Here is a 25,345-nt window from a genome sequence, read left to right as displayed (position 1 = left end):
ACAAGAAAGTGGCTGTTGGAGTACAGTGTGGGGTAAATGTGAAAATGCCCATTGATTAGCCTTGATTATAAAAGAATTGAGGATGAGAGTAAGCAAGATTTATTGTGACTATGAAGGACTTTTGTAAGATCACATCAGGAATGCTTTCTACCCTTTCCCTCCTCCTCCCCCATCTGAGGAAGTGTTTACTTGCTTTAGAGGGGATGGAGTTGAGGCTCACTAGATGAATCCTAGCCTGAGAGGTTCTATTAGGAGGAGCTATTGAGAAGAATAGGCTATTTATTCTCTGGCATTTAGAATAATGAGAGGCAATCTTATTGAAATGTATAAAATTCTTGGAGGACTTGTTAGGGTAGATGCTGAAAAGCTGTTACCACTGACTGTATAGAATCTTGAAATAGGGATCAGTGTGACAGGACAAAGAGCCAGGCCTTTAGGACGGAGTTTTGAATATATTTCTACATCTGGGTTTATGAATATTTTTTGTGAAACCTTTCTCATCTTTAAGCCTGAAATTGATAAATGAGCCATCATGTGAATCGCGAATACAGTCATTTGGCAGAAAAGTGGAATCAAAATAGGTGATCAATGATAATCTTATTGTTTGGTTGTGTGGGCTATTTGGCCTATTACAGCTATTATTTCTGTTAACCTGTTATTCTGGTCTTCATGACCAGCCTGCATACAATTGTTGTGTTTTCTTTGGCTATGGTTTTAATATGATACATTCTATTATTGGGACAGTCCTTGAGCTGTAATGTTCTCTTTCTCACTTTCACTAAAGAGCACAATGATTATTGCCAATCATTTACCATGACAATGAGATAGTGAGACTGCACTGCAAACGTTTTCTGAATGACAGCTTTCTTACCTATGAAGGGGATTTGAACAAGTAAGAACGGGAACCTCTGGCTTCCACTGTTCCCTAATTATAGGTTAATATGCAGTATGAAGCTTCTGGGTGATTTATACCCTTTTAAGTATTTAAGCTACTTTTCAGTGAAAGTTTAATGCTGCATACATGCAAGTAACAAAGGCATAAAATTAATGATAATTGGGTGGAAGTCCCACTGAGGGGCCTAACTCCAATGCAATTAACTGTCAGAGGGAATTGGTTTAAGTCCAAATTTAAAAAGATTGTGATCTTGTTTCGTGTTCTTAGTTCTCAGTTTGGAATGTCACTGCTGTTTGTTTTGTGTTTCCAATGTTTTTTTGGATCAGAACACGCAAGAAAAAAATTATGTAATGAATGAAGCTGCAATATTATTGTTACCAATACTACACTATAAACACCAGAGAACAGTTACTTCCAAGGATTCAACAGAACACACAAGTCTTTGGTGATTTATAAAGCATCTCCCTCAACAGTAAGACTGACACCATCTCAGTATGGTGTTAATACTGCAGCTCTTGAGAAGCTGCTGCAAGTGTTCTTCAATGCATCAATGCTACGTTACTCTGAGGAGACAACTCAGTGATGGGTGTTAGATGTTGAAAATTTTCCTAGTATCAAGCTTCCTAGTTTTAAGTTACATAAACTGACTTTAAAAGAAAAACCTGGTGGTGTTTGATAAACATTTACAGTGTGCTTGGCCTGCTAGCCATAATTTTCCTGACCATATCTGTAGTTCCCTGGCACATCTACCTGGCAATGACTGCGTGTAGCTGTGGGGCAACAGGTTTCTGTTTGTTGAGATGTGCCATTTGCAGCAAAGATATCTGGAGCTAAACTACAATGTGGAGTTGTCACTGTCAGTGCTTGGCAATGTTACCTGCACATTCACCTGTCACTAACTCACATGCCATTTACCATCCAAAGTGCTGCCTAAAATTGAGTGAAACAACTGGCTGATGTAACTGGTTAGCATTGCTACATGTTTCATCCCATTCCTTGCAGGTTAGTAAAACAAATATAACACGGCTCCAGTTTGTAAGGTATTTCACGTCACCTGTAACATGAAATGGAAGTTGGATGAACTTTAAATTATTTGGCAATATTCTTAAGGTTACCTGCAACCCCTCACCCACAAAACAACCCAGCCTGATATTCTAAAACAAACAGCTAACACTGTACATACCAGAAAGCTGAAATCAGAACAGAAAATGCTGAAAATGCAAAGACTTCATCTGTGCTGAGAGAAACATAATCAATGAATGGAATGTCATGAGCCCACAGGTGCAGTCAGGGTGTGGAGGTGGGGAACGGGAGTGCAGCAGTGGGCCAATTCACCAGTCTGGACAGCCATTGGCAACATCATCGTGGCCATTTCCAAGAGCCCTGAATTGAGGTCAGGCATCTCCTGCTTGCCAGAGATCCTCGCTCCTTCTGCAGGAATTTCAAACAGGAACTTTGAGGGCTACCATCTTATCACTTTCCAGTATCTTGGAGAAGTGGGAACTGTGTATACCCTGCTAGGCCTAAACTCTAGGGTCCATTTACCTTTAAGGCCATAAAAATCAAGCCGTGTGGCCACTCAAGCTTGCTCCACCATTCAATAGGGTGATCGCTGACCTGACACTCCACATGTCCACTGTCCAGCCCTCTCCCTATAACCCTTGAGTCCCTGACTGATCAAGAATCTATCTACCTCAACCTTAAATGTGCACCACGACTCTAGTCTCACAGCTCTCTCTGGCAAAGATTTTCAAAGACTCTTAACCCTCTGTCTGAAGAAATTCCTTCTTTTCTCAGTCTTAAATTGGTTCCCCTTTATTCTGAGCCTTAGAACGCAGGTAAGGGGTGAGATTGCCTGGATTAGCCATGGGTGGGTGCTGGGATTAGTGTGAAGTGTTCCTCCTGCCAGAACTTACCTTATCATTGGTCACTCCCTCCCAGAAAGGAGAGGACTCTATCACCTCTCCCCAGCCAAGCAGGCTGCAGGCATACTCCCGGGGTTTTGGTGATGCTGGTCTGTCCACATCGCATAGCCCCCTCCTCCTGCCGATTGTTGAATACCAGCAGCAGGTTTAAGTGGTCTTTGAAGCATCTCCATCGATCTCCAGGCAGGAATGCTGTTTACAATTCGTACTTTTCGGGAGTCATAGGTTGGTGATGGGGTGATATTCAAAAAAAAGAGTCACTTTGTGTTCCCCTGCCCAATAAAAACCACATGCCCACTCCCCACCCCACCCCCAGACCATGTCATTCAGCTCATTACATTCCACCCATTGACTCTGTTTCCCTCATCACGGACGCTGATGGAGCTCTGCGTTTCCAGCATTTTCAGTTTTGCTTTCAGCTTTCCAGTATGTATGGCGTTAACTGTTTGTTTTAGATTATCAGGCTGGGTTGGTTAGTTGGTGAGGAGTTGCAGAGGATGTTAAGGACATTGTCAAATAAATTAAAGGTTATCCAACTTTTGTTTCATGTTAGAGGTATCGTGAAATATCTTTCACACTGGAGCCATGTCATATTTGTATTACTAACCTGTTAAGGAAAGTGATGAAATATATAGCAATGCTAACAAATTGCATGAGTGGAGGGAGTGCATGTTTGAGTTGGTGGAGTGCCAATCACGGCAACTCCTTTATTTTGGACGGTATTGAGCTTCTTGAGTTATGTTGGAGCTGCAGTCATCAGGCAACACCGTCACAAGTTCTTCCCAAAGATTTCGGGTCAGTGAACGTTCTTGAGAATGCTTCTGAAAGATCATCAGCCTGAAATATTAATCTTTTGCGAATCTTTTCCCAATTCCACAGATACTGCATGACCTGCTGAGTATTCCCAGTGTTTTCTGTCTATTTTTAATTTCAGCATGATATTTGTTCGTGCATTCTTGGAATGTAGGTATTAGCGGTAAGGTCAGTGTTTATTGCTAATCCCTAATTGTCTTGGAAGGTGATGGTGAGTCATCTTCAGAAATTTCTATCTGTTCTATTTGGTGAGCACAATCACAATGCTGTTGTTTCCAGGTTTTGTTTTATCCTGAGACAGTGAGAAAATGGCAATATACTTCCAATCAGGACGGTGCACACCTTGAAGGGGAGCTTATTGGTGAGGTTAGTTTCTCATAATGTCTGCTGCCTTTGTCCTTCTAGGCAGAAGAGATTCCAGATTTGAAGCTCCTGCTGAAGGAGCCTTGGGAGGTTGTGCTGACACTGTGCATTTTGTATGAGCTACACATTGATGCCACTGTGCACCATCAGTGGAGGGAGTGAATGTTTGAGTTGGCAGTGCTAATCTAGGTAATCACTTTGTTTTGGACTGTGTTGAGTCTGTTGAGCTTCATTGTAACTGCCCTCATCAAGTGAATGGTGTTCTGTCACACCCCTGATCTGCACCTTTTAGATGGTAGACAGGCTTGGGGAGCCGGGATGAGTTATTTAACACAGAATTCCGAGCCTCTGACTTGCTCTTGTAGCCACGTTATTTATTTAGCTGGTCTAGTTCAGTTCCTGTCAATGTTAACTCCTAAAATGATGATGCTGGGCTACTCGGCGATGCTGTTGAATGCTAAGGAGAAAGTGAGGACTGCAGATGCTGGACATCAGAGTCAAGAGTGTAGTGCTGGAAAAGCACAGCAGGTCAGGCAGCATCCGAGGACCAGGAGAGTCAACGTTTTGGGCATAAGCCCTTCATCAGGAATCTATTCCTGATGAAGGGCTTATGCTCAAAACATTGATTCTCCTGCTCCTTGGATGCTGTGTGACCTGCTGTGCTTTTCCAGCACTACACTCTCGACTGTTGAATGTTAAGGTGAAACAGTTGGATTCTCTTTTGTTGCATGTGGTCATTGCCTGGTTTGAATGGCCCAAGACTGATTGTTGTCCAGTTCTTAACTTTCATGAGCTCAGTCTTCGTCAGTATTTGAAGAGTAGCAAATGGTACTGAATATTGTGTGGTTATCACTTCTGGCATTATGATGGAGGAACAGTCATGGATGAAGCAGCTGAAGATGGTTGGCTGCAGGATAGTACCCTGAGGAACTCCTGTAATAATCTCCTGAGATGATTGGTTGCCAATAAGTGTAGGTTTTGAGCTAGATATGGCTTCAACAAAACAAAGAGGTTCCTTCCTGATTCCAACTGACTTCAATTTTGCCTTTGCTCCTTGATATTATACTTGGTCAAATGCTGCCTTGATGTCACTTTTACTTCACCTAGAATTCAATTCTGTTATTCATCTTGAACCAAGGCTATAATAAGTTCTGTTGGTGAATACCGTCAGTGATTCTTTCTGTAATTCTGCTTATGATCAAGAGTAGATTGATAATGTGGTAAAAGGATGGATTAGATTTGTCCTGAATCTGGACAATTATTTCCCAGTCTACTTAATCAAAAGTAAGGTGATGATAGGTGTCATGCTGCACTTGGCGACAATCTGTGTTTGGCTTCCATGAGGATCACATATCTTCAGACCTTATGGATAAAAGAGCTGCATTTTCAAAGCGAGGTGAGATTAGTTGCCCCTGACATTGAGATAATATTTGACTGAGAATAGCATAAAGGATTGTTGGCATGATCATGCTATCCTGTTGCATCGCTATAAGATAGTTAGCTGTTAAAAATTGTTGAGCAACTCTGAACACCTGTTTTGCTGGGATCTACCTCTGCAAGGAGTTGCTTTGAAATTCTTTTGATCCTTGGGATCCTCACAACAGCGGGAAACAGGAAACTTTTCATCCCTCAGTTTGGCTCGATTTGAAACCAAGCTCCAGAGGTGAAGATGCATTCACTGTCACATGAATCCCCCTTGGGCAATCTAAGATGGAAGCTGCCTAGGGTCAGCAGCAATCCCATCTGGCTGCTTTTTATCATTGCAGACAATTTGTCACAATCACTTTGACATCAAAGTCCAGAGAGTGCAAGCTGCTCACATTACTTCTGCAGAAAATCTGTATCTGAATGTAAGAATTTACAAGGAAGATGTATGATACTCCTGACTCTATTGAACATTGAATGGTGATCTAATGAACTAGAGTTTTATTTTGTGCCTGCCACTTCTAACAAAATATCATATTGTCTATGGATTGCTTACCATAACCTTTAAAGCACCCCAACCACAGCATCACAACTGACAGCTGCAAATAGTTATGTGATTTGGAAATAAATGGGATAATTGGTAATGATTTCCATAATATATGTTTAGAATAATGATAATCGCTGATTTGTTGATCTACACAAAGTCTTCTATTAGTTACAATCGGTGGGAAGATGCCTGAGGATTTAACCAGACCAGGACTGTATTGTTTATTGTCTTTACCGCTTATATACACTGTCCTGATATATCTGAGTCAAAAGTCACACCACACCAGGTTGTAGTCCAACAGGTTTATTTGAAATCACAATCTTTTGGAATGCTGCTCCTTTGTCAGGTGAAGTCTTCTCTGAAATGAAGTCCGCTTTACCTGATGAAGGAGCAGTGCTCCAAAAGCTTGTGATTTCAAATAAATCCATTGGACTATAACCTGGTGTTGTGTGATTTCTGACTTAGTCCACACCAGTCCAACACCGATACCTCTGCATCTGATTGATCTGGGTGTAATCCCATAATTGGCTATTCTTCTGTGTGACCCTAGACATCCAGTATCTTCTTGCTGTTCAGTTGTGATGGCTATCACAGCTTTGCCAAATACTATCCAAGGATCAGAATATTGAAAAACAATTAACTCTGATCACCTATCCCCATTTGATAGAGGGGTGCAACCAATGGGCTAAAGATTGTAAAAGTTACACGCCAAGGATAAACCCAATGACTTCATGTCAGTCAGTCTAAGGCTCATGGTGGGGAAACCTTTAAAGTAAATTTAGGACAAATATTGATAATATTCAGTAAAGTATAGGATAATAAATCAAACTGAGTGTGGATTATTTTTAAAGGCAATCATGCTTGATAAACTTGTTTGAAATCTTTGAGATAATGAAATGGAGGGAAGACGATATTACATTACTGTAATTCCCCATTCCATCTAGCTCAAGGACATTGAAGCAAATGTAATCTCTCACGTGATACTTCAGATAATATTGGCTAGTTTATTATAGACTGAGAATAGAATCTCTGTGTCTTAATACCCCACAAACTACTGCATTTGGCCACAGATATTCTTCCTGTAAACTATCTTGTTCCTTTCAAAATGCAAAATAAGAAACAGATTATATTCTTTTGTTTAATATATTATTATTTAGAGCTTTTTTCTAATGTGCAGATAAGATGGACTTTTGATCTAAGTTCTGTATAGTTAACACTTTTTTGAAGGTTAGAAAGTCATTTTTTGAACATGAGCACAAAATAGCCTTGGAGAAAAAGATGTGACTTAAGTTAAATGATTTGCAGGCCACCCTGAGAGATGATTTCGGAGGCAGTCATTAAGTGTAACTTTTATGATTTACAAAAAAAGCTAGGTAGCCATGGGACTGATACAAATTCAGTTCAGAAGAAACGATCTGTTCTAACACAAGGGTAGTTTTTAGTTTATGGATGTTCTCAGGCCATCAGAGTTGGAAAGAAGTCTTCAGCTGTTTTAGGCACCTCAGCCAAAGTCAGAGAAATGTGAGTTAGTCTATCTGTGTGTCTTGCGGAGACACAATAATAACTCAAATCATATCTGGTGAATGTGCAGCAAGACATTGAGAGGAAATGCTTGTTATCTTATCAGTTTTACAGTGAAAATAGGTTTGATACTTTGTTTGGGATGAGTATCTGTAAACGATAATATTGAGAAAAATGATTGAATCTTTCTTTTTGCTGTTTATGATAGGATCTTTCCAAATTGTCCAGATACAAATATAATATAGATGCTGTTTTCTGTTCTTTTATGTAATATACTCAAGTTCTTTTGTGAAAAGTCCATTAACAACCTTGACAAAATAAAACTTACGATCTATTAAGGCAGGATTCACTCCGGAATCTGATTTATTCCGTATGACCATATGTAGGGTTCATAACAAATTGAGGCAGGATAGAAATCTGTTTAATTTAAGCAGGCTCTGTGATTTTGTTTTAAAGAAATGAGTAAAGAAAGTGGCGATACTGGATATTAAAGAAAACAGGAGCTATTATGAAATTTATTACATTGATTGGAATTTAAAAATAGTTTTGACTATTGCTAAGACTTTTCTGGGGTTAGAAGACATAACTGTGGATTGTTTAAAATCATTAACTAAGGTCATACTAAGAGCTGGTGAAAATAAAATCAGGATCTTATAAGGCTGAAATGGTTGAACTGATTACCCACCATTTGAACAAACAGTTGGAAAATCTAAAACTGAGATGTCACTATGAGAATCAATTGGAAATGGAGCAAACATCTTGAGTTGCTGGAAAGAGAGAGAGAAAGGGGAATGCAAGAAAAAAACTTGAATTGGAAGAAAAGTAGAAGAAAAGGCCAATGGAAAGAGAAGAGAATGAAAGGAAAGATCAATGGAATGGGAGGAGAAAGGATAAAAATAAGTAGAAATAAGAAAGCTCGAACTAGACAACTAGAAAAAAAAATAAAGAGAAATGGAACTGGACATTGAATTTAAAAAATTTGAAATCCAAAGTGATATGGAAATCAAACAACATGATTTGCCTAAAGAACATCTTAAGTTAAAGGTAGAAATAAAAGAATAACTTTAGTGATGATTTGATTGTAGTGAAGGTTTTGATTTAACTAGAAATTTGTGTTTAGTGACTAAGTGATTAACTAGTAAATATTTCTGCAGCCATTGTGATTTTGTTTTATTGTGAAACCATCTGAGAATTATTTACTGTGAGAGAGTTAACAAGCAAACAAATTAGACTGTTGTCCTTTAATTATTTAGTTTAGAATGTCAGATTGATTTTTTTTTCTCTGTTAGTTCGGCAAACACCTACAGCTTGGAGGGAAAAATTTTTTTTTTAGTTTTAGTTTGAACAGTTTTTACAGAATTTGTAGCTGAACCTGGATGTTTCAAACAGAAAGGGATGCAATTTAGAACTATTAAGAAAGACGTTCCCAATATAAGGAGCTTTAGTTTAAGAATGCCAGACCAGAAGTGTTTGGTTAAAATCCTGATGGGAATATTTGACGTTCAGAAAGCCTATGCTCAGTTGTAATGATGGCCCCTGGAAGAGGCTGTTTGATTCTCAATAAGTCACATTTAAATTTACCTGAACAGATGTAAAAGAGAAGAAAATTCTCTCTGGTATGAGTATTGTAAAGGAGTGCTGTTGGGTTGAGTGGGATTATATTTACTATGAGTTCAAAATATTTAAATTTGATTATATGTAAATAATTCAGGTTACTTTATCTTTATTTGATATACATAACAAACTTTAGTCTTATTTTTAAATATAAATCTGCAGCATTGTGTGTTTGTAGTTTAACAGCAGGTAACCTAATTAAAATAAATATGATCTGTCAGGACAAATTTCAGTCTGGGATCTGATTGGTCTAGGAATGACATCCGCTGAGGTTATAACAATAGTTACATGCGAGGGAAGGTCATTTGAGGATTATGAAGGAAATTGGGGAATATAATATCTGGGATGAAAAAGCTATCAGCTTTAAGGAACAAACAGAAGGATACCAAGATTAGATTAGATTCCCTACAGTATGGAAACAGGCCCTTTGGACCAACAAGTCCACACTGACCCTCTGAAGAGTAACCCACCCACACCCATTCCTGCCCCCTATATTTACCCTTAACTAACGTACCCAACACTATGGGTAATTTAGCATGGCCAATTCACCTGACCTGCACATCTTTGGACTGTGGGAGGAAACCGGAGCACCCGAAGGAAATCCACGTAGACACGGGGAGAATGTGCAAACTCCACACAGACAGTCGCCTGAGGCAGGAATCGAACCCAGGTCCCTGCACTGTGAGGCAGCAGTGCTGACCACTGAGCCTCCATGCCGCCCCTTACCAAAGTAAGAAGGCCAGAAATTGAAAGTGATGTAAAGAAGTTAATATGCTTTGATTATATTTAGACTGGACATACTAAAGCTAATCTTCAAGAGAAGGTGAGGGCTGCAGATGCTGGAGATCAGAGCTGAAAATTTGTTGCTGGAAAAGCGCAGCAGGTCAGGCAGCATCCAAGGAACAGGAGAATCGACGTTTCGGACATAAGCCCGAAACGTCGATTCTCCTGTTCCTTGGATGCTGCCTGACCTGCTGCACTTTTCCAGCAACACATTTTCATATTAAAGCTAATGTTTGGAAGTTAAATGGGAAAACAATTACATGAATAAAAATGCTTAAGGAAAGAGTGCATCAGGAAATGAAATGAGTAGCATCAGTGGTACAGGTGGGGCATGTTCCTTCAGAAGCTAATAGAAATGGAGAGATGGCTCAGCATGGAAAAGCAAATTCTTCCACAGATAAAGAAAATCAGATCAATGGAAGTTCTCAATGTTCTATTTCAAATAGAGAAGTATTTCCTTGTGTTTCTAAACAAGGAGGCAAACCAGTAAAGATGTTGAGAGATACTGGGGCAAGTCACTCATCTGCTGCTGTCTAATATTACAAATGGCCCTTCAAAATGGGTAATGAAGGAAAAGTATTAATTCGAAATATGCACAGATTTTACAAACTAGTCCCATTAAGGAGAGTTGGATTAAAGAGTGACTTAGTAAATGGAGAGGTTGTACTTGAAGTATTGGAACAAATCCTTACAGAGGGAATTAATTTTTTTATCTTGGCAAATGACTTGGCTGGTTCAGTAATATCAGCCTGACCAAGGATATTGAAATGATCGATAGGTGTTAAAGAAGCTGAGATGCTACAGGAGGAAGGATTCTGGATTGGTTTCTGACTGTATTCTGAATCAATGTCAGAGTCAGAATTAGACACGAAGAAGAGGACTATTTGATGAAGATGACTTGGACATTTAGTTATTTGACTTGTTTTTTGTAAACCTAAGTGAAAGTGATGAAAGAAGAGAGAATGAGGCTGACATGTTTAACCCATTTTCTTTGATTAAAAACAGGTGGTTCCTGAATTCAGAATGCTTTTTCAAGAAACCTTATCAGAACCAATACCTAAATGTTGTTATTTAAAAGCCAAAGTGACAATGAGGAAATGGAGACCATCTCAAGTACTAGCCAATGGGAACAGACAGTTGTCCATCAGGCGGTGGTCCTGCAACTAAATATTACAAATAGCTTATGAGATTTTAATGGCAGTTTTCTTAAGTATTAGGAAAATGCAGGCTACAATACTAAAATATTTTCTTTTGCCAGGATTACATAGAGATGTGGTTATAATTTGCCAGACATATCATATATGTTAGGGAGTGAGGAAATCCCCGCCATCGATTAAAGCTGTGCCTTTAATCCACCCCCACTGTTAATTACCAGTGACCTGGGCTGACTCCTCTTTACACCCAGCTGAGGAGCTGTTGCAGTAAGATTCTCACTCACACAGATCACATTGCCAAAGCCTGACTGTATGGATGGGAGGTGTGGGAGTCAGTCTTGTTGATGTTTCCCTCTGGGGTGTGGGCATGAGGGATGTTTTACTTTCAGTGAATGCCTGCAGAGTGGTGGATTGTTCCAGAACAACACATGGTAAAATGGTTCTAAAATTGAATTTTCAGGATAATGCAGGGGCGGGGTGGGAGTTAATGAAGCAAATTTGGTTAGAGATAGTGAGGTAACCTAATAGGCAAGAAACCCTTATAAAGATTTGATGGAACTCACACTTAGCTAAGAAAATGTAAAGGCCACGACAAGAGCTTATTGTCCAAAATGTCATTACGATTGGAATGTTTTCCAACAGGCTTCAGTCCTTTTGAACTGATATACAGACATGAGGTGAGAAGACTTCTTAAATTAAATAAAGATTCATAAGCCAATGCTCAGAGACTACATGTTGAATATATGTTTCAAGTTTCAGGGAAGAACTAACTAACGTGAGTTGGCAATAAAGTATTTGAAAAGTATTTGAAACCAGGAGCTGATAACTGAGACAAAAGATGGAAATGTTGTTTTTGTAGACAAGGTATTAGTCTTGTTACCTTTTTGTGAGGAACAAAGAACAGAAGGTTCACTGGAGCTTATCAAATTGAAAAGAAACTCATTGATGTGAATTATATAGTGAGTGCTCCAGACAGGAGGAAATATTTGTGAGTGTATTATGTTAATAAGTTAAAGCAATAATATGTCAGGGAGAATAGTCAGAACTGACATATTTTAATAATGATGAAAGAAATAGAAAATAAAATAAAAATATCAGAGCAATTTAAAAATAAATCAGAAATTGAAAAGTTAAGAATCAACTATCCAGATTAGTTAATATGAAGGTACTTAGATTGAATATTATGCTATCTCCCAGAAATGTATCCATGACTTCCAAAAATTATTACAGAGTCAGTGATTTCTGTAAAAATGCCAGGGAAAACATCTTTGATGTTAATTTAGGGGATGTATTACCATAAAACAACATCATTACAGACTCAGCCCAGAGAAGTTGGCTGAAGTAAGGGAAGAGATCAGTTTAGTGATGGACAATGACATTATTGAACTTATATTTTGTTCATAGTAGCTGGAGCTCACCTATTGTGATGATGCCAAAACTACTTGGATTACAAAGATTGTATGTTTGATTATCACAAAAGGTCAATGCGATAACAAAGACAGATTCATATCTGATTCCATGCTTGGAATATTGTATTGAGAAGATTGAACAAGCACATTTGTTTACAAAAACTGATGTGTTTAAAAGGATATTGGCAAATACTAGTTCAACCAAAGACATATTAACTTTTATAACATCTGGGGGACTTTATAAAATGTAAATGTTCAAAACAAAAAAATGCACCAATAACATTTCAGTGATTACTCAACAAGGTCATCAAAGCAGTATGTATTTGTGTTATATAAACAGATAACTTGGTTATGTTCAGCCAAACTAGGAAGAACATTGACACCATTTGAACTACCTGCTTGATTAGTTACAAAGCTAATTTAGTCCTATGTTTGGCTAAAAGTGCATTTGCCAAAGGAAAGTAAGTTATTTGTGCCCATTATGGGACAAGACCAACAGCACCGAGCAAAAGGTGAATCAAGGCCATCTTGGATATTCCCAAGCTTAAGACAAAATGTGAAATTATACGACAAAGTGACACGAATGGATTTTATTGGATGCTTGTTCTGAATTCCAGCACTGTAGTGGCTCATTTGATACATTTGTTTAAAAAAAAGGCATGAAATTTGAATGGATATAAGAATGTCAAAGTATCTTTAGCAGCACTGAGATGAGCTGAGCCATTTAAACTGGCTGTTGAAATCAGTGACATTGTGTGAACATAGTGTTATTACTGGAAGGTGAGATAGAGGTCAAATGACCAGTCAGTTACTTTTCTCACAAACTAAATGCGTGGTGACAGAGAAATCCAATGGTGTAGAAAGAGATATGGAACCTGATATTGGTCCTACAACATTTTGAAGTCTACCTATCCAACAACTCTACCGAAATAATCCTTTAATCTTTCTGTAATGTTTCCATAACAAAACACTTTATTTTATTGAAGTTTAATGCTACAAACAATTTGAATATCATTCATGTCATAACAATATTTTAGCCATTACATTATCAAGTACAAATATGAAAGAAAATGAACATTGTGATCAAAATGGACAGGTGGAGAATATGATTGTTATGAAAATCCTTGTGTGTTTCATGGATATATTTTATTACTGTTATTGCTGTTAGGCCTGCAGAGTTTCTCCAGAATTTTCTGTTTTTATTTCAGGCGTATAGCATCTTCAGTATGTTGCTCTTACTAAACCTAAGAGTTTCAAGTTCTACCATTGCAAAGATCTTAATTTGAATCAGAATTGGAACATCATCAAATACTGTATTTTGAACTGAAGGTTCTGGATTGAATCTTTTGAGCTGATTGAAAGATTCTGGAAATCTTTGCATTTATAGTATTTTCTCAAGTCCGGAATCCTTAAGTCGTAAACCTTCCTGGTCAAACTTATATTAGTTTAAATGTGTTCAAGTTTATATGAGAAATCAAGATTAATTAAATTTTCTCAAAAATACATTTCCATAGCACTTGTGTAATTCTCCCAAGCAAATTCTCCAAGCAAATTGAGGTTTTTTTATTCACTCATGGGATGTGGGCATCACTGGCTAGGCTAACATTCATTGCCCATCCCTAGTTGCCCAGAGGGGCAGTTTAGAGTCAACCATATTGCTGTGGATCTGAAGTCACACGTAAGCCAAGAACAGGTAAGGAAAGCAGTTTCCTTCTGTAAAGGATATTAGAGATCCAGATGGACATTTCTGAAAATTAATAATGGCTTCATGGTCATTTTTAGACTCTTAATTCCTAACTTTTATTGAATTCAAATTTCACTATCTGCTATGGAGCATTCAAACCCAGTCCCACAGAACTTGGGTCCCTGGATTAACAGTCTAGTGACAATATAACTAAGTCATCACCTTCCCCAGGTTTGAAATCTTTGATGAATGTAACAATGTGTTGAAGTTTTTCAGGAAAATTATCCTTTAGTTTGTGCCTATTATATTTGAAAGAGAAAGGGCACCAGTATAAAATGAAATATTGTTGCCCTCCATTGGTTTGAGTCATTGACCCAATTTTATCTGTGAAAGTGAATGAATTTAATGGGACTGTATAGGGGATAGATTGAGTTAGCTACTTTCAGCTAGTTACAGTTGCTGTAACTGGTATCAGTACACTCAGGTTATTGTAAACCAACTAAGATTTTATCTCAGGGTTGCATTCAGTGACTCTTTCTGTAAATGTACATGTGGGAACATGGGGTAAGATCCAGATCTCACTCAGCTACAATGCTCGTAGCTGTCACATAGTGTGCTATTAAGACTAATGAAGACCAAAAAGCACCAATCAGTACAGTAAGTGGTGCAGTAGAAATGTGCTGGAAGGGGTGAGAGACTTGGAGAGGGAAAAATTGAAAAGGTATCTTGATAAGTAACACAGAGCAGGGCAGTATTTGGAATGCTGGGAACTTTTGCCACAGTTTATCATTGTGTAGACAATGGCTGTTAAAGCTAGTTTATATAGTAGTAGGTTTTAAACAAGGTAGTAAATATTTTATACCAGTGAGTTTAAAACTCAAATTGACGGAATTCCTGGGGGAGATGCACCTCCTCCGCTGAAACGTTCAGTAGTTCAGAGGCATACTTTCCATTGTTAGCTACTGCTAAACAGACTAAGAGCAAACAGGATTTGCAATACAAAATGCGTCCGCAACCACATGCAAGTCCAGTGTAAATGAGGAAGTGATGACTCGTTGCAATTGGCACCGATCAGTCTATCTTGACGTTTTATTAACAGCAATTCTTACAGAAGAGTATTATATGTGGTAGAACATTCCAGAATATGGAACTTCCAGGATGATGAACAGCATTATGACAGCTTTCAAATTCTTGGGTCTAAAATGAGAATTGAAGCAGCAGCAATGAAGAAAGTAAAAGGGGCTGTTTACAAAATGGGCTTTTTCCCCCCCAAGATGTCCTTCTTGAAAGTAATTTCATTTGCACTTTAAAATTCAAACATTACACCAATTAATATTTGTCAGAAAAATGAGAGAGGTTTCCAGACAATATGAAGATGCTGTTTGAAAACAAAAACTAGGTAACAGTTTCTGTCTCGAAAGCATTTCACAACACGCAGAATATTCCCCTCTCTGGTGAGGCATGAACAATCATGAGGAAGGTGGGAAAATATGAAACAAATGATAAATTCAGAATTTCAATGTTGAGAAAACTTTCTCTGATTATCTTATTAAGTCTGAAATGGCAACTTCAGAATCTCACCATTGAGTGTCATTTACCTTATTTCCATGCAGTTGTGTCTCATGAAAGCCCCATCTCACCTCATTTGCTTGCTAACTCCAATTCTCCTCTCCATACTGCAGAAAGTAGATGACAAGAATTTCCAACATAAATCAGAGTGGCACCTGCAGCTACAGCTCACCGAATACTTTTCTCAGCCAAGATGCAAATGCTTTTTCATCAAATTGTTGCTACATGCTCCATGTTCACCATCCACCTCCACCATGTATCCTTACAAGTTGGCATTAATAAATCACCAGCCTCATTGTGTGTAGTCTCAGAGCCAACTTACACAATACTTTAACCTTTCAACGAATTCCTTTAGAGCTCAGGGACACTCTCTACCTGCATGCTTCTTTCAGATCGCTTTGTGTGCAGGAACACACATACATCTACACAAGGTGAATCTACATGCTTACTGTCTACTTAACATCGCAATCTTGGTGCATTTCCACTGACTTCAGCATTGACTTGTGTGCTGCCAGCCTCTGTGTAGATTATATCACTTTTTAGCATTCAGGTGGACAACCTAAAGGTGTGCTTTAAGCTCTTCAGAGCTTAGTTCCAGCTGCCAGCTTCTATAGCTTGTGTTGTTCTAACCACAGAGAGAAAGAGGCAGGAAATGTATCACAGTGAGGAGAGCTGTACAGTCCAGAGGGTGAATTTGTTGTTGTATGGCACTGTACTATGTCAACATCTCACCTGCAGTATGTGTCAGCAAACACAAGCAAGTGCTTTAAACAAAAGGTCATGTGTGAAAGTTGGATGGAACAGCCCTTGGTGAGGTGAATGGGTACTGCTGCCATCAGTCCAGGATGCTGGATTGGCCATGGTCAGCCAAACATGACCCTATCACAGTTCAGGGATTGGGTCATAATTAGTCCTACAGGTTAAGTATAACCAATCCAGAGGTTACAGGTAGGTGGGGGTGTGTCCGTATTTCTGCAGGTGGGAGGCAACTTTTCCTGCAATTATACAAAGGGAGGGACTGAGAATGTTGGAAGTGGATGGAAGAGCTGTTAGTGGTAATTCAGGTGCAGAAAAGGTGGTGAGGTGATACCAGTGGATAAGTAGGAGGTCCAGGGTTTGTGATTTTGAAGGAAGAGGTGGATGAGAACCATGGAATGGACATGATGATGTAATATTTGAGTTGTAGTTTGTGAGCCTTGGTGAGATGAGCACAACTAGAGTAAGTGGTGGCCCTGTGAGCAGGGAGAAGATAATAGCACTTACACTGGGAGGCAGAGAAGATCATTCACCTTCAACCTGCACTGATGGATGTTCCACTGCAAGTGGGACACAACACTGATGCAGGCAGCAATTTGGATTCAGGATGGCTGGGTCAGTGGAGGCATGGTCTCCTGTGACAGTCTGCAAGTAAAACGACTGCCCTCCTCTCAATCAACTCTCCTTCTTTCAATAGATTCCCTTCTCAAAACAAAACTTGTGATAATGCTGTTCACCAGGAATAATATCACATTTGTTGCACTCCTATCATTTCATTCACTATAGTTTCCCTCTCCATATTTGGATGCCTCTTTCCACTTTGTATAGGATGTTCCCACATTAATGGGTTCCTCATGTACTTTGCCTCCACAGTAGTTATGTTTCATTCATGGGCAGTTGGTGAACAAAGATTAGATCATAAAGCTCCCTCAATAGAGACTTACACTCATCAGAAATAGGACACAAGAAACAAATTTGAACAAAAGTGATGAGAACAGAAAGTGCTAGAGAAGCTCAGCAGGTCTGATAACATATGTAGAGGTAGGAACAAAGTTACCTTTCAAGACCATTTTGAAATAAAAACAAAAAGTGCTGAAGAAAGAATAAAATCAGATTTCTAACATCTGCAGTATTTTGCTTCCAATTGAGAAAAAGAGACACCATTTTATACAGAATGAGAAGAGGATGCTGATAGGTTGGGCCATAATTGGCCCAGTGATGCAACAGGAACAGTTCATCTTCAAGCTTCCTTCTTTTTTTTTCCTGTGTATATTTATATTTTATTAAACAAATTACAAACAAACAGTTTACAAAAAACATTTACAGCTGTACATAAGAGACAGCAATGTTACAAGGGAGAGGAGCAGCAAAGCTAGGCCCCAAACCCTACCATTCAACCATTTTACAGGGAGGTGAGGACAAACCTCAAATCCCAGTTCCACATATGACAAGACAGTGACAATGACATTTGTACATTAGACAATACTGTTACATACAAAGTGCAGACAATACAGACCCAGCAAGCCCCCATCCCTCCCACCTTCAAGCTTCCTTCTTAGACCAGGCAGGCAGACTCTGATTGGTCAGGCTATTGCCATGGGAATGCAGCAAAGGTTGGCAGTCTCGATGATCCCTTTCTTTTGAAAATGTATGTACAAATTCCTTTTGGTTCTATAAATTAGTCCTTTGTGAAGATAAGTAGGTTTTTCTGCAAGTTATGGTGGGAGAAATCCGATCCATGTACTCAAGGATTGGATATGGTTCAGATGCTGCCTTAACATGGAATATATCTAACATAAATGTTGTTGTGTAACATTTATAAAATATTTGCTGTGTTTTCATTTTTTAAAAACATGCTTCTTATTCATTCACAATAATTCAAAGTCAATTTAAATGTTCAAAAGGAAATACCTGGCAAACTTTAATGAAACTCTAGGGTGAGATTAGTTCTGGAGCTAACTAGAAAAATCCTTGTATTGGTTTCCTCTGGCCACCTCTGTGCGCTCTTGATTTTTCTGCACTGACGATGATTTGTTCTGCAGCACTCTGGGAGTTGACACATTTTACACTATTGCCACTTTCACAATCAGATTCCAAGGATAATTTCCCTATGTAGCATTGACTCACTTCCAAAAAACATTCTACTTTGACAACTCGTTGGCTAAAATGCAAAACATTTTAATTTCCTCCTTGATATAATTTTCAGCCCTCACTTTTATTATCAATTTCTAATGCCACGTTTAACAGATTTTATTAACATTATTTAGTATTCATTGGGTTAGAGACTTTGTGCAAATGTTAAAACTGGTTGAATATCTGTTTTTGTCATCAAACAAACATCTTTTGGAAACTTTCTTTGTGAAGGTTCAGGATGAGCAACAAAGATGGTTCTCAGCAGCAGGAAATTATACTCCAGGTCAATGAGGTTGGCTCTGTATATATTAGAAAAGATTTCAAGTTTTCAACAGAATGCAGGAAATTGATAAAGTTGATCCAGGAAAATTGTTCATTATTTTGAAGGGTTCAGATGTTGACGCACACATGTTAAAAGTTAGAGTAGTGGGATAAGATGTATGGCATTTTACGTCCAAAGAATATAAACTTCTCTATTGAGGAATATCATTGAAGTGATCAATATAAATAGGTCTAAGAAATCAATGCTAATTCTGTGTGGAAGCAAATTACAGATCCCAGCAGTTTTAACAAATCAAACTAGTGGATGCACACAGTTCTGTTGTGAAGAAATTTCAGAATAGGTACAAGCAGTAAATGCCATGAGTTTGCTATTAGATGATTTAACCTATTTTTCTAAATAACCTGTTCAAAGATGTTATAGCACTCCTCTGGAGTAGGTAGGACTTGAACCCTGGACTCATGACCCAGGGATAGGACAGTACCCGTGCACCACAAGAGGGCCCTCTTTTTAGATGATTTAATGGTGTTGAACTGATATGAAACAGGTGTTACCAGGAAATAGATGACAGCAGTAAATTACATATGGCAAAGTAGTCATTCTCCAATTCAGAATTAAATCAGATTATGGTAAAACCTTTTCAACGTAAAATTGAATGTTAAAGATAAATGCGAATACATTTCCTCGTTGTAAGACCATCTGAATGAATCAATCTGATCATACAAATAACTATAACACCATCCAGAATGTATTTGTGAAGTTCCATTTAACTTCATAGTTTTTGCTCGGCTGATGTTTTAAATTCATAAAACACAGTTTTGATGATAAGGATTATTCCAATCAAAAGGAGCCAGAAGGCTTGCTAATACAGGAAGGATAAATGCGTGAAACTTATAAATTGATTAACATCAGTCTGCGCAACGTATCAATTAGACAAAAAGAAAGATAAGCTAAATGACTTGCTTTGAATTGTTTTGAAATGTTCTTGATGCCATCTCTGTTTTCCTTTTAATAAGCTAAAATAGCCTTCACCATAACATAATTAAACATATCTATTAAGTTATCTCTTCCATCTAAATTCCTTCATTAATAATTTATTTATCTTTGAAAAACCTACATTTTGAACTGATATGCTACTCAATTCAATCAGTTAGTCAGCTGAAGTGAATTAGGCGGAGGATTTTACATGAGTTCAAAACTTACTTTTGGTGGTCAACAGATGAAAAAAAACCATGAGTGATTTGGTAATGGGGAAAAAAAATGTTGCATGAGTTTGAATCGGGGAGGTAATGGCCTAGCGATATTATTGCTAGACTATTGATCCAGAGACCCAAATGTTCTGGGATCGGGGGTTCTGTCATGGCAAGAGGTGAAATTTAAATTGTATAAAAATCTGCATGAATTCAGAGGGGCTATTGTGCAGTGTGCTGACCTCTGAGCCAGAAGTCCTGCGATCAGGTCCCACCTGCTCTAGTAGTGTATAGTAACCTCTCTGAACAGGTTGATTAGAAAATATCTAGCTCCCTAAGTCAGTGAGTGATTGTAGTATAGTGGTAGTATCGCTTTCTAAGAACCAGGAGGCCTGGGTTCAGGGAGAATATCTGCTCCAGAAATTTGTGATAACATATCTGAACCGATTGATTAGAAAGTACCTAATTCCATAAGCCTGATGATAAAATGGGTGAAGCAGAAATTGATGTCTGGACAATAACCTCCTGAAATTTGAGGGCATTTTAATGCTCCTGTTTCTTGGCTATTGAGCTGCTGTGGGCACTACCCAGTAGAAGTTGGCAGATACTCTGCTACTCAATTTAAAAATTTCTCGTTGTGGTGCCAGGGAGAGCAGAAGTGTTTCTACACGCCTTGCGAAGAATTAGTTGAGTCACTCAAGCAAATGCATAGCAGATGTGGTATAATGTGTACAACTATGATGTTGTCCACTTTGGCAGTAAGAACAGAATGGCAGAGTATTATTTAAATGGTGATACATTGGGAAAGGTTGATGTATGAGGGATTTCTGTGTCCTTATACACTGATCGCTGAAACACTGATTGCTGAAAACAAATATACAAATGCGGCAAGTAGTTACGAAGGCAAATGGTAAAGAAAAACTGAAAAAAGCTGTGGATGCTGGAAATCAGAAACAACAACAGAAATTGCTGGAAAAGCTCAGCAGGTCTGGCGGCATCTGTGAGAGAAATCAGAGTTAACGTTTCAGGTCCTGTGACTCTTCCGCAGAACGGCAAATGGTATATTGGCTTTCATTGCAAGAGCATTAGAGTACAAAAGCCAGCAAGCTCCTGGTGGGATCACAGCTGTAGCTTTGATTTTCTTACCGAAGAAAAGATATAGAAGGACTTCAGCAGAGGCTCACCAGACTGATTCTGGGGCTGGGAGGTTTGTTCTTTGAGGAGCAATTGACTTGATTCGGCCAATATTCACAGGAGCTTTTGAAGAATGAGAGGGGATCACATTGAAACATATAAAACTCTCACAGGGCTAGGCAGACTGAATTCAGGGATGATGTTTCCCTGGTGAAGGAGTAGGTGCAGCGTGGTCCAGACAAAGCAGCCACAGTCTCAGGTTGTGTGCTAGCCCACTTCAGACTGTGATGAGACTTCTTTGTTCCACCAATACAGTGGTGAATCTGTGAAATTCTCAACCACAGAAGGCTGTGGATGTCAAATCAGTGTATATATTTAAGAAAGACATAGAATTATACTAGGGGAATAGCAAGAAAGCAACAATATGATGTTGAGATAAAAGATCAACCATGATCATGTTGACTGGCACAACAGGTGCGATGGCCCGAATAGCTTCATTTTGCAGCTGTGTTTTATATTTCTATTGTGTAGTATTGGTATATTCACATCAGAGTAACAAGCCAAATCAAAAGATTTATGGTCCACAGAGTACCTTACACCTTACTTCATCTCATCCAACTGATATTCTTCACGTCCTTTCTCCCTTATCTACATATCTTGCTTTTCTTTTGCTATATTATTCAAGTATTCAGTTTGTTTCTTCAAGCAAGTTGTTTCAGCGTTTCCTTTCTAATTGTAATCACATATATTTGTCATAAAACAAATTCACAGTTCTATTAGGAAACTATAACTTAGTTTAACTCAGCAAGAGTTCCTCATGCTTGGCTTTAACTGTCCTTCACGGGCAATTTGTGCTTTAAGGCTAACTTTCATAAATATGTTTAGCACGCAAGAAGTAAAGTTGTCTCTACACACTGGCCTATATTCATGTGTTAATTTTTGTGAAACTTTAAAATGTGATCCTTAAGAATTGAGGATTATACACAATTGGGGAGTGACAATGCTATGTTTTTCTTGCTTTCTTGATGCTACTTCTTTGGTATAACAACGTGTGCCTTTTCAATGAGAAAGACATTTGTGATGTTCTGAATCAATTCTCTCATGTTATAGCTTAGTGTGAATTCACATCAAATGTGTATCTCAGTGCAGAGGAAAGTGAAATTACTTATATACATTGCCTCATCATGTCTCTCAGAACCCTTATTAAAAACTTTGAATGAAATTAGCTATTCTGAAGAACAGCAACTGTTCCTGTCAATTTAGGTGATGGGCTCCAATCCTAAAATGGGGTATACAGCCATAACATTCTATTTTAGATGCTAGAGTAACACCAATTAAGCCTTCCTGGAATAGCATGAATGAGTCTATTTAAAATTGGTTTGCAACATTTTCTTGAACTTGTATCGTCAACGTGAATTTGGTGAAGGGAAGAGATGAGACGTTTGTTAATGTTATTCACTTCTGTCAGAGTTGCAGAGAAACTTTGAAATACTGGATTTCCTTCCAAAAATTAGCTCAAAGTGTGATTGTGAAATGTCACCACATTTTTTCTTTGCTTATCGTGTCCTGTACAATTCTGCAAGTGCTTTTTGATTGACTTGAAATAGAGCTGAAGCAATCCTCTGTGTTTGTATGCTAACAGGAGAATAACAAGACTCAGATGTGAGTAGACAAGGTTAAGAGGTGACCTAGTCAAAATGTTCAAGTTGATTAATAAAACTGATAAGTAAATAGAAACAAATTCCTACTGATCAAGGGAGTAGAGCATTATCATTGCACATTTAGCCATTGATAGCAATGTTAGGAAGCATTCCCTCAATCAGGAGAAATCCAGAACTCCTTTAAAAGTTTGTGAAGTATTGATCTGTTGGTAATTTCAAAATGGAAAGTGACAGATTTTTGTTATGCAAGGATATTACTCATTGCAAAACCAAGGTGGTTAGATGGAATTAAGATACAGATCAGCCATGAATTAAATAAAAAGCAGAATAAGCTTGGGGGGGTGCATCCTATGTTTCTACCAATACTTAATTACTTTTTATCAGAATTCCATATCTGTTTATTCATGGTTACTTGAAAGTAAACAATTATTAAAAGTACGATTTAGAATGTGCTGCGAAATACTAACTGACAATGGCAGCAGACACATGGGAACACCACATACAAGTTCCCCTCCTTGTGACTCACCATCCTGACTTGGCATTATGTTGCCATTCCTTCAGTGTCGCTGAGTCACCATCCTGGAATTCCCTCCCCAACAGCATGAGACTCTTCCTGCAGCACATGGGCTGCACCAGTTCAAGAAGGCTCCGTCAACTTTTCAAGGCCTACTCGGATTGGACCATAAATGCTGATTCAGCCAGCACTGCCCAGATCCCAATAGTAAAAAAAGTCAATTTAGAAGGAGCAATGCGTTAAAAAATAATTGGAATTATTTAATAAAGTAATTCATAAAATAGAAAAGAGACAACCAGTGGAGAAGGTGATTGATAAAGCTCAATTTGTAATAATTTTCAGAAATATTATGGAAACTGAAATTGAAAACAGATTAAGAAGAAATAAAGAACAATTGAAAGTAGTAGGTGATGTCAGACGGGATGTCTTTGAATGGGAAGCAGCAACTCGCTGAATTTCACAGATATTTGGTTCAGCTCCTTTGATGTTTGTAGCATTTATATTAAATAATCTGGGTGGACAGTTCTCCAAATTCTGTTACAACATTTGTTAGTTCTGTGATGGAAAGGGTTTTCAGGTCACACTTGGATTTATGGTAGCAAGCTTGCCAGTAATGTCACTTGTACTGAATTGTAAGCAAAGGCTGTGGTAGCATTCAGGGGCATTGTAGCAAGACAAACTTGTTATTTTGGGTTGGCATCACTCAATGAAAGCATATTTGGAATATTTTGTGTTATTTTCTGCATTGTACCATCATATGGATATGGGCTTTAGAGTACGGCAAATAGAACACCATAAGACCACAAGAAATAGGAACAGGAGAATAGGGCAGCCTCTCAAGATTTCTCCACCATTCAATAGGATCATGGCTGTTCCAATGTTCCTCACATCCACTTTCCTGCCTTTTCCCCATAACTCCAGATTCCCCTTCTGATCAAGAATCCATCCATCTCAGCCTTAAATATATACAAGAACTGTACCCCCGAAGCTCTCTGTAGCAATGAGTTCCAAAGGCTCTCAACCCTCTGAGAGAAGAAATTCCTACTCAACTCCATCTTAAATATGTGCCTCTTTATTCTGAGACTATCCTTTCTGGTCTCAGACTCTCCCATGAGGGCAAACATCCTTTCAGCATTTACCCTGTTGAGCCCCTTAAGGATCCTATAGGTTTCATTGAGATCACCTCTTATTCTTCTAAACTCGAGTGAGTAGAGTCCCAACCTGTTTAACCTTTGCTCATAAGACAATCCCTCCAAAGCAGAGCTCATCTTAGTAAAGCATGGGTAATTAGATTAGATTACTTACAGTGTGGAAACAGGCCCTTCGGCCCAACAAGTCCACACCGACCCACCGAAGCGCAACCCACCCAGACCCATTCCCCTACATTTACCCCTTCACCTAACACTATATGGGCAATTTAGTGTGGCCAATCCACCTAACCTGCACATTTTTGGATTGTAGGAGAAATCCGGAGCACCTTTAAACTGTCTCCAATGAAATGCTGTCTTTACATTTTATAAGTGGACCAAAACTGCTCACAGAGAGAAAGTGAGGACTGCAGATGCTGGGGATCAGAGCTACCTCGATTATACCTCCTCCCACCCTGCCCCCTGTAAAAATGTCATCCCATATTCCCAATTCCTTCACCTCTGCCGCATCTGCTCCCAGGAGGACCAATTCCAATACCGAACAACCCAGATGGCCTCCTTCTCCAAAGACCACAATTTCCCCTCAGACGTGGTTAACGATGCTCTCCACGACATCTCCTCCACCCTTGAACACCGCTCCTCCAATCGCCACCAGGACAGAACCCCACTAGTCCTCACCTACTACCCCACCAACCTCCAGATACATCGGATCATCCTTCGTCATTTCCGCCACCTCCAAACGGACCCCACCACCAAGGATTTATTTCCCTCCCCTCCCCTATCAGCATTCCGTAAAGACCACTCCCTCCGTGACTCCCTCGTCAGAT

General features: G+C 38.7%; 1 protein-coding gene across 4 annotated transcripts in view; it reads left to right on the top strand.

Annotated features, from left to right (window-relative positions):
* nrtn (neurturin) overlaps positions 1-25,345 on the top strand; it is a 140,215-nt gene that overhangs the window by 13,145 nt on the left and 101,725 nt on the right. Inside the window, exon 1 of one of the 4 annotated variants that reach the window (XM_043721084.1) lies at positions 18,026-18,106. The exons of 2 other annotated variants lie outside the window; for them this stretch is intronic. The gene's annotated coding sequence lies outside the window, so the exon portion shown is untranslated. Of the gene's footprint in view, positions 1-18,025; positions 18,107-25,345 lie in introns of those variants that run through there. One more of the 4 variants, XM_043721081.1, reaches the window with a different exon arrangement.

The sequence above is a fragment of the Chiloscyllium plagiosum genome, chromosome 31 (genome assembly GCF_004010195.1).
Source record: "Chiloscyllium plagiosum isolate BGI_BamShark_2017 chromosome 31, ASM401019v2, whole genome shotgun sequence".
In the NCBI taxonomy this organism is placed as follows: domain Eukaryota; kingdom Metazoa; phylum Chordata; class Chondrichthyes; order Orectolobiformes; family Hemiscylliidae; genus Chiloscyllium; species Chiloscyllium plagiosum.
This window is presented reverse-complemented; position numbering and strand designations above follow the sequence as displayed.